Genomic DNA, 14,259 nt, shown 5'->3' on the forward strand with positions numbered 1-14,259 from the left:
GTGGGATACACTGTGACAAGACAATACTATGGCAACTTTCCCAGTGAAGAATCCTGTACACCTGGTGTTGGTGTAATCTTTTGTACACCATGTGAAGGGCATCTCTGTATATTCATCTGTTCATTGCTCATCTGACAGAAAGATAAGTACTTTCTGTGTTTTTGTGTTGTTATTCTTATGGCTTATCATATGCCTCAGATTTTGTAAACACTCTTCCTCCCACACTTTTTGATTAGCTTGAAAGATCTGAGGACCAATAGAAGGAGGCACTTCTGGGCTGTGAGAGGTCTTTGTGAGAAGAATCAGATGCAGGAAGGAATAGGTGCAGGAACTGAGTGAGAGAGAGGTAATGGGCCATGTGGAGGGATGTAGGCCAGGATTTGTCAGGCTAAAATAGCTGAGAATCTGCCCACCAACGGTACCTAAGTTTTTAAATAATAGTAAACCTCCATGTCTTATTTAAGAGCTGTCAGGTTTAGAAAGGCCTGCTATAATCCCGGGTAAGACAAATCCTGCAAAGACACACCTCTAAGAGAGTTTTGAGAGTCTTCTTTTCCCAGAATACTATTTTGCAAGTACATGGTGTATGTGCTGTTTAGAAAGAATTTGGTGACCGAATCATCATAAAACATACTTAGAATGATGCTGCAGAGTAATTCAGTTTCCCATTTAGTCAATATTAATACATTCTAGAATTGCCTGAGAAATTAATTTTTTTCTAATTGTCCTTATTTAGTCCTTTAATTATATATATTTGATTTCTTTTAACTGTATGTATTGTGCAATACTGAATGGTTATCTACTTATTTTTCTCCCAGGTTTAATATATCCTAAGGATCTCTATGTGTTAGGTAAGTCACAAGTGCTGGATGCATTCAAATTAGCTGTTAATGCAGATAAAAATACCCCCCTCCCTGTTACAGGTGAGGACTGTCATCTGCTATCTATGACTTTGAGAAACTAACTGTCAGGCCCACTCCTCATGCACATTCCAATTATGTAAGAGCATCTCCTGTCCATCAACATTATCCAGAAGGGGCTGTGGGCTATGAGATTCTCAATGATGTCTATGCCTCAGGTATGAGCAGATTCTTACTGTTGTAGTCAGTGATGTATCCTCCAAACATTTGTAAAGAATGGGGTCTGTACTTTTACACTCTGGACTTTATCTGATACTCACCTTTGCAAGCTTATAAATCTGTTTTATTATTATTATTATTATTATTATTATTATTATTTTAACAGTCTGCTCCACAATGGTGGCATTTACACTTTACTCATGGGAACCCCATCTTCCCCATTACCTCCAAAGGTGTTAAGGGCTGGACACGAGAGAGTGCTCACACGTCAATAAGCTTTTACTTTTCATCCTCCCTTGATCTTTTGTGTCTGCAAACTCACTCAATTTTATTCTCCATTACATTTAATTCCATAGTCTTAGGATCTCACTCTATATAGTGTAATAGTTGTTGCTACTGGAGTCTACATTTTTCTGGAAGCATAGTTTTTTCTTTCCCCTCTTAAAGGCATAACAGTTTCAATAAAAAGTAGCATTATTGCTTGTTTGTACTTCTGTTTCTTTCCTTGTTTGAGGCAGGCCTGCAACTTTTCTATGTAGATCTTACAGTCTGTGATTTGAAGCAATTCCCTACCTCTCTTCCTGAGCGTTAGGGTTGTAGGTGTTCATTTTCATATCTGGAAAAGTAATTTTATATGGTGATTTTATGTAGTTATCTATCAGCAATACTTGAAAGTATAAAATACATTCTGAGGGTATGTATTTGAGGGTGTGCATTACCCTAAAATCAAGACGTTCCTGTATCATCTCAAAGAAGATCGTAGTGATAGACCCTGAAAGGAACAGGGTACTTCTCTAAGGCCTAGACTGTTTAAGGAAACTGAGTTTAAGGTGTTTTTTTTTTTTTAACTTCATAACTCTCCAATTCAAGGTTCTACTTTAAACCGTTGAGTTTATCCCCTCACTCAAGCCTCTGCTTTGCTTCCAAATAGAAAACTTTCCTATCTTGTTACAGAGATCTTCCGTTCTCTCCACCCTCAGGTCTGATTAATTACATTCATCCTTTCAATAGTTTTTTGATCATGGTGTGAATGGAATGCAGAAGAAACTCATTCCGTTATTTTCATAACTATTTCTTTCCCCTAAATTCCTCAAAAGCTTGAGAGATTGTGCTCATAATGTGTTACTTTCAACTGATGTCTTTTTCACCACAGGTGAAAAGACCACCTCAGCATTCAACAATCAACATTGTTCTGCTTTTGGCCAATGGATGTCCCTTGACTGTAAGGCAACTGATTAGTTAGCTGATGGGTGATGCACCATTAAAATCCATTTCGGATGCAAATCTTTAGACCATATAGAAGGGATACCTGGGAAATCTGATATTTTGATAACAACACGCATTGAGGAAATAGATTATGTTTTGCCAAAATAGATGTATGTGGGAAATTGCTTAAAGAACCCTTGGGTTTGGTTCAAGAACTGGGGAAAAAAAAATGGAAAAACAACCAACCCCTAAAAAACAACAATAAAACAAAATAAACAAAAGCAAAGTTAGCAAAGTGTAAATTCTTGATTGTGAGTGCATGAAAACAGATTTTTCTCAAACAAGTATTAAGCAGTGGGAAGTATTAAACCATAATATATAACTACAAAGGCTGTAGATAATCAGGATGGAGATTCTAAGTTGAGGACCTGTCAAAGCTGCTGCAAATTTTCTCTACAAGGGAAATTGTAAGTCACTATATGCTCAATTATGAAGAGGCTCAGTCTTTGGATAGGTGGATCTTCCTGCTGAGCACAACCCATTAAGAGGTCAATTAAATATCCTTTTTAATACTCCAAGGTGTTACTTTTTCTTTAAAATGTACTTATATTAATGTTATAGTCTATCAGATATAAATAAAACCTATAAATTCTAGGAATTATAGTCACCAACACACACATACATACAATATTCTTTAAAGCAGATAGAATGTGTGGCTGGGCAGTAGTTGTATGGTGCAGGCTGGGACAGAAAACACAAAGAGGCTGCAGGCCCAGCCTTGCCAGGATCAGGCTACATTAAAAAGAGAAAGGATGTGGTAGAGAGACGGGAGGAGAAGCTGAGAGTCTTGTGCATTATGAAGAGTGGAAGACCTGGAGAAGCAAAGTTGCTAAGGAACAGCCTGATGCGAGAGTTCTGCACTGCTACCTGAGGCCATGGTGTTATCTGGAGCCATTCTGCCACCAAGGGCCATGATTAGGTAGACGCCTTCAACAGCAGGTGTTTGTGTTGATGGCTGTGGTCCGTGTTACCACCAAAGGCCATGTGAACCTCCTCATTCAGGGTTGCCATCTGAGCTATGTTGATGTCTGAGTACTGTGCTGAGCTGGCCCAACCCTTCACCAGACAGCAGTGACATAGACACAGAAGAGATAGATCCGCCCTTCACCTGGGCAGTGAGATCTGACCTTAAACGGGGTATGAGAGAGTGTGTCCAGATGACGAGAATGTGAGAGAGCTAGCCCTGTCCCTTGATGCCTGAGGCACTCAGAAAAGCTGGCCTTGCCTCTCACCAGGATGGGGCAGGAGATCTGGGACCATGGGAGAGCTGATATGCTGACCAATTCAGCTACTACCCAGGCTCAGATGCAGGGCTTTGAGATGGCCCGCCTCAACATCTAATCCATCAGTGAACTGCTGGAGCAAAGGGGTAGGTCTTGCAGATCCAAAGCTTAAGACTCTTCATGAGCCAAGGCAACAACAGTGTTCCAGAAGAGCCCATCAGAATCCAGTGTTGAGAGTGTAGCAGGAGCCAGACGCCTCGAACCAAACCAATGGCTCTTGGCAATGAGCATGTGCGTGTAAAGCTGTCTAAACAAAGGGGTGTGACACACCACGAACCCTATACCTTCTTTAAATTGTTTTAGTTTCAGTTTTCTTTTGGAGGAAAGTTAAAAGGGTGGTGCGAAAATATGGGATATAGACAGATTGAGAAATGAATGGGATTTAATTGCATTATGTGAAATTCACAAAGAATAAATTAGAAAATTGTAGATGAAAAGTAAATAGTGTGAGAAGAAGAAGAGGATGAGGAAGAGGAAGAGGAGGGGGAGGAGGTTCCAAACAGTTAGATCCTTTAACTGTGGGTAAGTTTTTTTTTTTTTCAAATTTATAAAATGATAGGAATCAACAAGTGCATTATTGGATATATAAAAAACATGTCGTATCTTAAAAATACCTAAATCTTATATAATTTAAAAGAGTTCTCATTAAGCTTTCAATGTATGTATAAGACCCTTATTTTAGTTAGATTTTTATTCCCACAAACCAATATGAGCTACAATAATACTCAATAATGACCCAATAAATCAATCTTAAGTAAGATAAATCCCTTAGTGATATGAAAGGTGTCAGTTTTCTGCAAGGCTACCCATATATATCATAATAATTGTCTGAGGGAATTTATTTTTACTCTTAAGTTTGGAAGCTAACCATTTATAACTGAAGTAATTTTCTTGAAACATTTTGCTTGATTAAAGATGTCAGACAATTGCAGATTAAAGTCATGCTAAGGAAAAAAAAACCAGTGTATATTCCCATCATTCACTTTAGGAACAAGTCCATCAAAAGTATTCATAATACGACAAAACTTTAACCACTTTTAGATGAAATTCAAAGGGAATGACGAGAAAGTCTGAAATTTCCACACTCTTGACTGTGTGAGATACTCGCCCACTTTAACCATTCATATATTCTTCTGAGTAACGATGTCACATGTATATTGTTAAAGGAGATTCAGGTGTTCAAGACAGTGTACAAATCCCAAATAACAGTGATGGATCTATGATATAGTAAGTATATATTTTTATGCAAGTTATTTTAAAAGAGCCTTCAAGAAGGGCACGAGTGCCATCTTTGCCCAAGCATTTCCTTTTATTATCACAATAAATTAAACTTCATAAGGAATAGTAATTTGTAACTGCATATGCTTTAGGCTCTGTTATAACCACATTCATCTAAGTTTAAATTTTATACCTGATATTTTGATGCCTTTTCATGCAGATATTTTACATATCTGCAAATATAATCACTATTACAAAAGTACCCAATTTACAAGAACCCTGTAATTTATGTCAAAAAAATGAGTAAGATGAGAAAACACTAGAATTAGATAAAAATTCTGTAGAGAATAAAAGCAAGAGTAAACAAATACATCTTATATAATAGTAAAAGCTGTTTAAAAAATGATATGTGAAACATATTCTAAATTTGCAGAATAAAATAGGAGAAGGAAACAGTAAAAAAAAAAACTTGAGAGATGCCACAGTAAATTTCAGATAAACTATATATTGCAATGATAAAGAAGCCAATATGAAAATACTATAGAACATTTAAGAGATAAAAATGAGCTAAACCATTACAATCCTTATGGGTAGCATAGGATATCAATCACATTGTCTTTTCAGAAATACCATAGTAACATCTTTCTGCATGGGAAATTTAATGTGGCAAATGTAATGACAAGGTAATTAATAAGAATATAAAAACGATTCTCTGGTAGTTTATATAAACTTGGATAAGACCAATGAGACACGATTTTGTCAATGAGCATGAAGAGAAGGTTTGAATGAATGAATTATATATATGACTAATTACAGTGCTGAGGGAAGAAAGTGAGTCAAGGAAGTTATTCACGATATGGATTTCGCCACTGGTGAATTATGAAGTTTGAATTGAGAGTTGTGTCCGTCATTGTGGAGAGTGGGAGAAAGATGAGAAGGTTGGAGCTGTTGACTTAGTTCTGTATGGATCACGTTGAATGTCAGAAAACAACAGTTCCTCCGGTTATTACGTACATGGCCCAGAGACTTGGGAGTAACCAAGAGCTCTCTAATTGGACTTAACAGGTGGGAATTTATTCCTGGCCTGGTAAATGTAACCAACTATGCTTGGTTGAAAAGGCCATAAACTCAAAAGGATAATCTTCAATTGACATTTCCTAAACCAGGATAACTTCTGGCTGGATTCTGATACCTATCTGTATATATACAGATAACTGTAGTTCTCACCCCTCATCAAAGGAGCTCTTTGTTACAACATATGGCAACCATTAAAGAGAACCACAGCTGTTCAAAATGCACAAGAAATGACTGTGGTCTTCTCAACTCCTGCTGATACACCTCCAATGCAATGTCTACATTTAAGGCTCAGGGGAAATCAACAAAGACAGAAGGATAGCATAAGAAGAGTTGGAGAGGGGTGAAGCAGGAATGCGGCAGGCACATTGTAGTGCTTATATATAAATCTCAAAAAATAAAATAAAATTCTACAAACAAAAAAGTTTGGGTGGTAGATATGGATTTGGGATTCATGAGCATGGTTTATGGGGACTGGGAGGCTCAAGGGATTTTGAGGAGAATAAAAGCAAAGAAACAAGAAATCATAGATAGTACCAAGTGTACCCAAGAAGGAAAGTGTGGAGAAAGACTAAGAAAAAGATGATGGGGGAGGCAGAAGCAAAATAGAGAGGGGTAAGCAAAGCAAAGTAAAATAGTACCTACCCAGTTGTATGAAGGTTGGAAAGTCAAGTGAATGATGAGAAGATATGAAAGTAAAAACAAAGCTGAAAAAAATAACTTTAATTTTGCCTGTACAAGTCATGGAAGCCTTGGTTTTGTGTATTATTTTGTGTTGGACTTAGCTGTCATTTACCTGTGCTTTACCAAGTTAAAGTCAGATGGGAACATTGTGAGGCCTGTGATAAGAATCCTTTACTTGTTTCTTTCAAGAAAGTGGAGTACAGTGATAGGGCACGCAGTGATCAAAGGGTTCTGCTGTGTCCTTGACTTGCTAACTATATGGAGAGATTTGCATTTAAATTCAAATAAAGAAGAATTAGAAGTCTGTAGGCAAAAATAATAATTTTTTTCAAATTTTAAAAATTTTTAAGTAGATATTCATTTTTTATATCAATTACAGTTTATTCACTTTGTATCCCAGCTGTAGCCCCCTCCCTCATTCCCTTCCAATCCTACCCTCCATCCCTCAACTCCTCCCATGCCCCTCTTCAAGTCCACTAATAGGGGAAGTCCTCCTCCACTTACATCTGACCCTAGTTTATCAGGTCTCATCAGGAGTGGTTGCAATGTCCTCCTCTGTGGCCTAGCAAGGCTGCTCCTCCTTCAGGGGATAGGGGGATGTCAAAGAGCCAGCCATTGAGTTCATGTCAGAGACAGTCCCTGTTCCCCTTACTAGGGAACCCACTTGGATACTGAGCTGCCATGGGCTACATCTGTGCACGGGTTCTAGGTTATCTCCATGCATGGTACTTGGTTGGAGTATGAGTCTCAGGAAAGACTGCTGTGTTCAATTTTTTTGGTTCTGTTGCTCTTTTTGTGGACTTCCTGTCCTCTCGAGCTCTTACTATTATTTCCCACTTCCTTCATAAGATTCCCTGCATTCTGCCCAAAGTTTGACCATAAGTCTCAACATCTGCTTTGATAAGTAGGGATCTTCAACAAAATGATGAATACAAGCAATAGTCATTAAAAGAAATGATTGTTGATTAAGTGCTATACATTTTAGATGGATATTTTTATAAGTCAATTTCATAGAAGGTTATTTTTATCATTGATTCTTTGGATTTAAAGAAGTTTTATCTTAAGTTCCCTCTCTCCTAAATTATATCTATTGCCATCATGCATTGGATGGGCTTATTTAATTCTAAAAATGTAAATTTAGTTATTTCACACTGTACAGTTTTGTTTATTATTAGTTCAGTAAATATTGATATATTTTCTTAGTATGCTTTATTCCTAAAAATATATCTTTGCTGAAAACACACTTTTAGATATTCAACAATGACAGTAATTCATGTAGCCCCACAAAGAGAGTCCACTTTTAAAGGTCAATAGTTTTAAAGTGTCACGAGTCTTTATCAGTATTTTGCTCCTTATTAGTTAAATTTCTTCTTTGTCAGTTTCATACATACATAATATATACATACATGCATACACACACATATATATTTATATTTATATGTAAATAAAATCTATAGTGGTTACCCTTCTTCCTTAACTCCTTTCCAATCCTGTCTACAACTTTCTTCCAACAATCGCTTTCTCACATTTTTTTATTGTTTTACTAATATAGAAGCATATTTATTTATTTATTTTTTCAATGCAGTTTATTCAGGAACCTTGAACAATCATCTGACCCAATGAGCCCTTCCTGAGTCATGACTGATTATTCACAGGACAGACTTGTGCAAAAGTAAACGGCTGCTGTGAGTCCATGATTGCAGTAGTTCTGTCGTTCCCAGAATATGGCATTTCACATGCCTTCTTCCTATATTCCAGCTCTTAATAATCTCCCACTCCTTCTGTAAGACTTTTGTGGCTTGGAGGGAGTGGTATAAATATGCTCTTTAGGAATGCCTTCAATTAACTCTCATTCTTAGCATCTTGAGCCACCATGAGTTTGTGTGCCCACTGCCATTCATGGCAAAGAGAGGTTGCTTTTTATCTTTTTGTTTATTTTAATCTAAAATTTTTATTTTTTAGAACAAAAATCATCAGATATAAATCCATCTTAATATTCTTTGATTGAGGGTAAGAGTATTAATATTGGTATTTAGAAGGCAGTTTGAAATAATAACTATTTCTTGAGTGCACATTTATTATTTATAACATGAAACAGTTAACCTGACTGCCAAGATGCACCAGCCAAATAAATCTATGTATTATGAGATCAGTTATTAATTGCAGCTGAAGTCCTGGGGTGTAGCTGCAAGTTAAGTAGTCAATTAATCTAAGAAATAATCACAGCAGAAACATGTTTTCCACAGGGCTTTATTCCACCATTTGCTCCAATTTTTCTGTGTTTTAATCTTTGAATGAAACCAAATGAATCTGAAAACCCAGATGGCAAAGACACAATAAATACTGTATTGGAAGACATCTTTCCCTTTGGGAAGTTCCAGACATGAGAAATCCTATACAGAAAATTAACAAATAGGTTTTCTTGAGAAAAATAATGTCTCAATATATTCAGAGGCAATAAATTAGTAGATTACATTATTTTACCAGTTTAGGGACAAGTTTTGAGCAATTGTAGGATGAATGGATATAACAATAGAAAACATTAAACTCTATACATGTGTCTGTTTTCACGACTTGAATAAAAATGGGCTATACTGAAGCCTTCAAAAGAAAGAAAGAAAAGAAAAGAAAAACTAACTAAATCTTTAATCTTCTCTTAAGTACATCAGAAATTAAGAACCTATGAGTTCAAGGCTCTTCCCCACTTTTTATTCTAATAGATCTAGTGTGTCTGGTTTTATGTTGATGTCTTTGATCCACTTGGACTTTAGTTTTGTGCAGGGTAATAAATATGGATCTTTCTGACTTTTTCTACATGTAGACATCCAATTAGACCAGCACCATTTGTTGAAGATGCTGCCTTTTTTTTCCATTGTATGGTTTTGGCTTCTTTGTCAAAAATTGTTTCCACAGGTGTGTGAGTTTATTTCTAGGTCTTCTATTCAATTCCATTGATCCACTAGGCTGTTTCTATGCCAGTACCATGCAGTTTTTATTTCTATTGCTATATAGTACAGTTTGAGATCAAGGATGGAGATACCCCCAGATGATCTGTTGTTATACAAGATCATTTTGGCAATTCTGTGTTTTTTTTTTTTTTTCATATGAAGTTGAGAATTGTTCTTTCAAGGTCTGTAAAGAATTGTGTTGGTAATTTGATGGGAATTGCATTGAATCTGTAGATTGCTTTTGGCAAGATGGCCATTTTCACTATGTTTATCCCACTGATCAATGAGTATGGGAGATTTTTCCATCTTCTGATATCTTCTTCAATTCATTTATTCAGAGACTTGAAGGTTTTCTTTTTTTTTTTCAAACAGGTTTTTTACTTGCTTTATAAAAGTCACAGCAAGGTACTTTATGTTATTTGTGGCTATTGTGAAGGGTGTATATTCCCTAATTTTTTTCTCTACCCAGCGGTGTATCAAAGCAGTTGTTGAGGCTCATAATCAAACTTTGGGCAGAGTGCAGGGAATCTTATCTAAAAGATGCTCAAGTACACAACAAGGACATTTGCTCAACTGTGTTCATAGCAGCTTTATTCATAATAGCCAGAGCCAGGAGACAACTCAGATGTTCATCAACAGAGGAATGGAAATTGTGGTAGTTTTACACAATGGAACACTACTCAGTAATTAAAAACTAGGAAATCTCCCGTGCTCATGGATTGGTAGGATTAACATTGTGAAAATGGGCATACTGCCAAAAGCAATCTACAGATTCAATACAATTCCCATCAAAATACCAACTCAATTCTTTACAGACCTTGAAAAAAAGATTATCAGCTTCATATGGAGAGAAAAAAAACCCAGAATCTCCAAAACGATCCTGTACAACAACAGATCATCTGGAGATATCTCCATCCCCGATCTCAAGCTGTACTACAGGGCAACAGTAATAAAAACTGCATGGTATTGGCATAGAAACAGAAAAGAGGATCAATGGAACCGCATAGAAGACCCAGAAATAAACCCACACACCTATGAATACTTGATACTTGACAAAGAAGCCAAATCCATTCAAAGGAAAAAAGATAGCATCTTCAACAAATGGTGCTGGACCAACTGGATGTCTACATGCAGAAAAATGAAAAAAGATCCATATTTATACTTGCACAAAACTAAAGTCAAAGTGGATCAAGGACCTCAACATAAAACCAGATACTCTAAATCAGTTGGAAAAAAAAAAGTGGGGAACAGCCTAGAACTCATTGGCACAGGAGACAACTTCCTGAACAGAACATCACCAGCACAGGCTCTAAGAGCAACAATCAATAAATGGGACCTCATTAAACTGAAAAGCTTCCATAAAGCAAAAGACACTGTCATCAAAACAAAGCGACTGCCTACAGATTGGGAAAGAATCTTCACTAACCCTTTATCTGACAGAGGGCTAATATCCAGTATATATAAAAAACTAAAGAAGCAGAAAAGCAACAAACCAAGTAATCCCATTAAAAAATGGGGAACAGAGCTAAACAGAGAATTCTCAAAGAGGAACATCGAATGGCAGAGAAACACTTAAAGAAATGCTCAATCTCATTAGCCATTAGGGAAATGCAAATCAAAACGACCCTGAGATTTCACCTTACACCCATTAGAATGGCCAAGATGAAAAACTCAAGTGATAACACATGCTGGAGAGGTTGTGGAGAAAGGGTAACCCTCCTCCATTGCTGGTGGGAATGTAAACTGGTATAACTACTTTGGAAGTCAATCTGGCGCTTTCTCAGACAATTAGGAGTAGTACTACCTCAAGACCCAGCTATACCACTCCTAGGTATATACCCAAAATTTGCTCAAGTACACAACAAGGACATTTGTTCAACCATGTTTGTAGCAGCTTTATTTGTAATAGCCAGAACTTGGAAACAACCCAGATGTCCATCAACGGAGGAATGGATACAGAAATTGTGGTATTTTTACACAATGGAATACTACTCAGCAATCAAAAAGGAGGAAATCATGAAACTTGCAGGCAAGTGGGGATCTAGAAAAGATCATTCTGAGTGAAGTATCCCAGAAGGAGAAAGACAAACATGGTATATACTCGCTCATATAGACCTACAAGATATGATAAACATAATTAAATCTACACACCTAAAGAAGATAATCAGGAAAGTGGACATGGGCGAAGATGATCAATCCTCATATAGAAAGACAAATGGGATGTGCATTGAAGGTATAACAGGAATCTACTGCAAAAGGCATCTGAAAGATTCTACCTAGCAGTGTTTCAAAGCAGACACTAAGACTCATAACCAAACCCTCGGCAGAGTCCAGGGAACCATATGAAAAAAGGGGAGTTAGTATGATATGGAAAGGATATGAGCTCTACAAGGACCAAATATATCCGGGCACAGGGTCTTTTCTGAGACTGACATTCAACCAAGGACCATCTATGGATATAACTTAGAACTTCTGCTCGGATGTAGCTCGTGGTAGCTTAGTAACCAAGTAGTTTTCCAAAGGAAGGGAAACAAGGACTATTTCTAACAGGATCTGAAGGTCAGGCTCCTTGACTCCCCCCCGAGCCCCCCAGGGGAGGAGCAGTCCTGTTAGGCCACAGAGGAGGACTTTGCAGCCAGCCCTGAAGATATCTGATAAAACAGGGTCAAATGAAAGGGGAGGAGGTCCTTCCCTATCAGTGGACTTGGAAAGGGGCAGGGAGGAGACCAGGGAGGGAGTGTGGGGTTGGGGAGGGAATGAGGGAGCGGGATACTAGTGGGGACACAGAGTTAACAAAATGTAACTAAAAAGAAAAATAAAATTAAAAAAAAAACACAAAAAACTAGGAAATCATGAAATTTGCAGGCAAATGGTGGGATCTAGAAAAGATCATCCTTTGTGAGGTATCCCAGAAGCAGAAAGACACACATGGTATATACTCACTTATAAGTGGATACTAGACCTATAAGATAGGATAAACATACTAAAATCTGTACACCTAAAGAAGATCAACAAGAAAGAGTACCCTGGGTAAGATGATCAATCTTTACTTAGAAAGACAAGTGGGATGGACATTGGAAGTAGGAGAAAACAAGTAACAGGATAGGAGCCTACCACAGAGGGCTCTGTCAGTGGACTTGGAGAGGGGCAGGGAGAAGTTGAGGGATGGAGGGTGGGATTGGGAGGGAATGAGGGAGGGGGCTACAGCTGGGATACAAAATAAACTGTAACTAATATAAAAACATAAAAATTTAATTAAAAAAAGGAAAGAAAGGGGAGATAGAAAGACCTGGAGGGAACAGGAGCTCCATAAAAAGAGCAACAGAACCAAAAATTCTAGGCCCAAGGGTCTTTTCTGTGATTGATACTCCAACCATGGACCATGCATGGAGATAACCCAGAATCCTTGCTCAGATGTAGCCCATGGCAGCTCATTATCCAAGTGGGTATCCTAGTAAGGGGAACAGGGACTGTCTCTGACATGAACTCGGTGGCTGGCTTTTTGATCACCTCCCCCTGAGGGGGGAGAATTTTTGTCAGGCCACAGAGGAAGACAATGCATACAGTCCTGATAATAAGACCTGATAGGCTAGTGTCAGATGGAAGGCTGGAGGACCTCCCTATCAGTAGACTTGGAGAGGGGCATGGGAGGAGATGAGGGAGGGAGGGTGGGATTGGGAGGGAATGAGGGAGGGGGCTACAGATGGGATACAAAGTGAGCAAACTGTAATTAATATTAAAAGAAAGAAAAATTAAAAATTAAAAAGTGAGAGAACCAGTGAAGTTTTAGCCTTTTCTGTAGATAACAACTCAAAAGCATGTTTGCTTCAGTAAATCAATAAGGAATTCTCGACAGTTCCTCAGGAGAAATATTTTACATATTTCATATATACATTTTCTGTTATTTGAAGAGCAGGTAATGTTATCTGGTAACTCGTAAAAGAAAACAGATAAAATGAATACTCAGAGCCAGCTCCTCTCTCAAAGCAAGACATTTACAACAGTGAGGCTATCTGTAAAATTTAGCCTCATTCTTGTGTGAAGTTTTGCTGTTAGTCATCTACTTACACAATTTAGAACCACTGCATTTTCTCAAGGCTTTAAAAGCACATGTATCTACATGTTTTACAGACCCTTGGTAATATTGTGTAATACTGTTCTGCATATCATTCTAGCAAAAGAGATTTTCAAATTTCATATGGCCTAGAATAATAAACTGTGTACTTTTCCTCTAGTTTCTCCTCACTTTCCATTTTTTTATTAGCTCTTTGAGAATTTCTATTACCACGATTTATTATTATTATTATTATTATTATTATTATTATTATTTACAATTTATTCACTTTGTATCCCATCTATATTCCCCTCCCTCATCTCCTCCTGGTCTCACCTTCCCTCCCTCTTCCTCTATTATGCCCCTAACCTCTGATAGGGGAACTCCTCCTCCACCACTATCTGACTCTAGCCTATCAGGTCTCATCAGGATTGTCTGGATGTGCCAGGAGGATGTGTACAGGCAACCATATTCATGCCAGTGACTGGCCCTACTTCTTTACTGGGGCACTCACATGGACATTAAGCTGCCTGTCGGCTGTATCTGAGAAGGAGGTCCAGGTGCATGTTCCTTGGTTGATTCATCAGTCTCTGCAGGTCCCCTGGGCCCAATTTTTTTTTTTTGGACCATTCACTTCTTCCCCAATTCCTTCC

General features: G+C 37.7%; 1 protein-coding gene across 2 annotated transcripts in view; it reads right to left on the reverse strand.

The window, feature by feature from the left end:
- Window positions 1-14,259, reverse strand: part of Mdga2 (MAM domain containing glycosylphosphatidylinositol anchor 2) — an 886,150-nt gene that overhangs the window by 322,541 nt on the left and 549,350 nt on the right. The gene's annotated exons all lie outside the window — the stretch shown is intronic.

Source organism: Meriones unguiculatus, chromosome 7, assembly GCF_030254825.1.
Source record: "Meriones unguiculatus strain TT.TT164.6M chromosome 7, Bangor_MerUng_6.1, whole genome shotgun sequence".
Classification (NCBI taxonomy): domain Eukaryota; kingdom Metazoa; phylum Chordata; class Mammalia; order Rodentia; family Muridae; genus Meriones; species Meriones unguiculatus.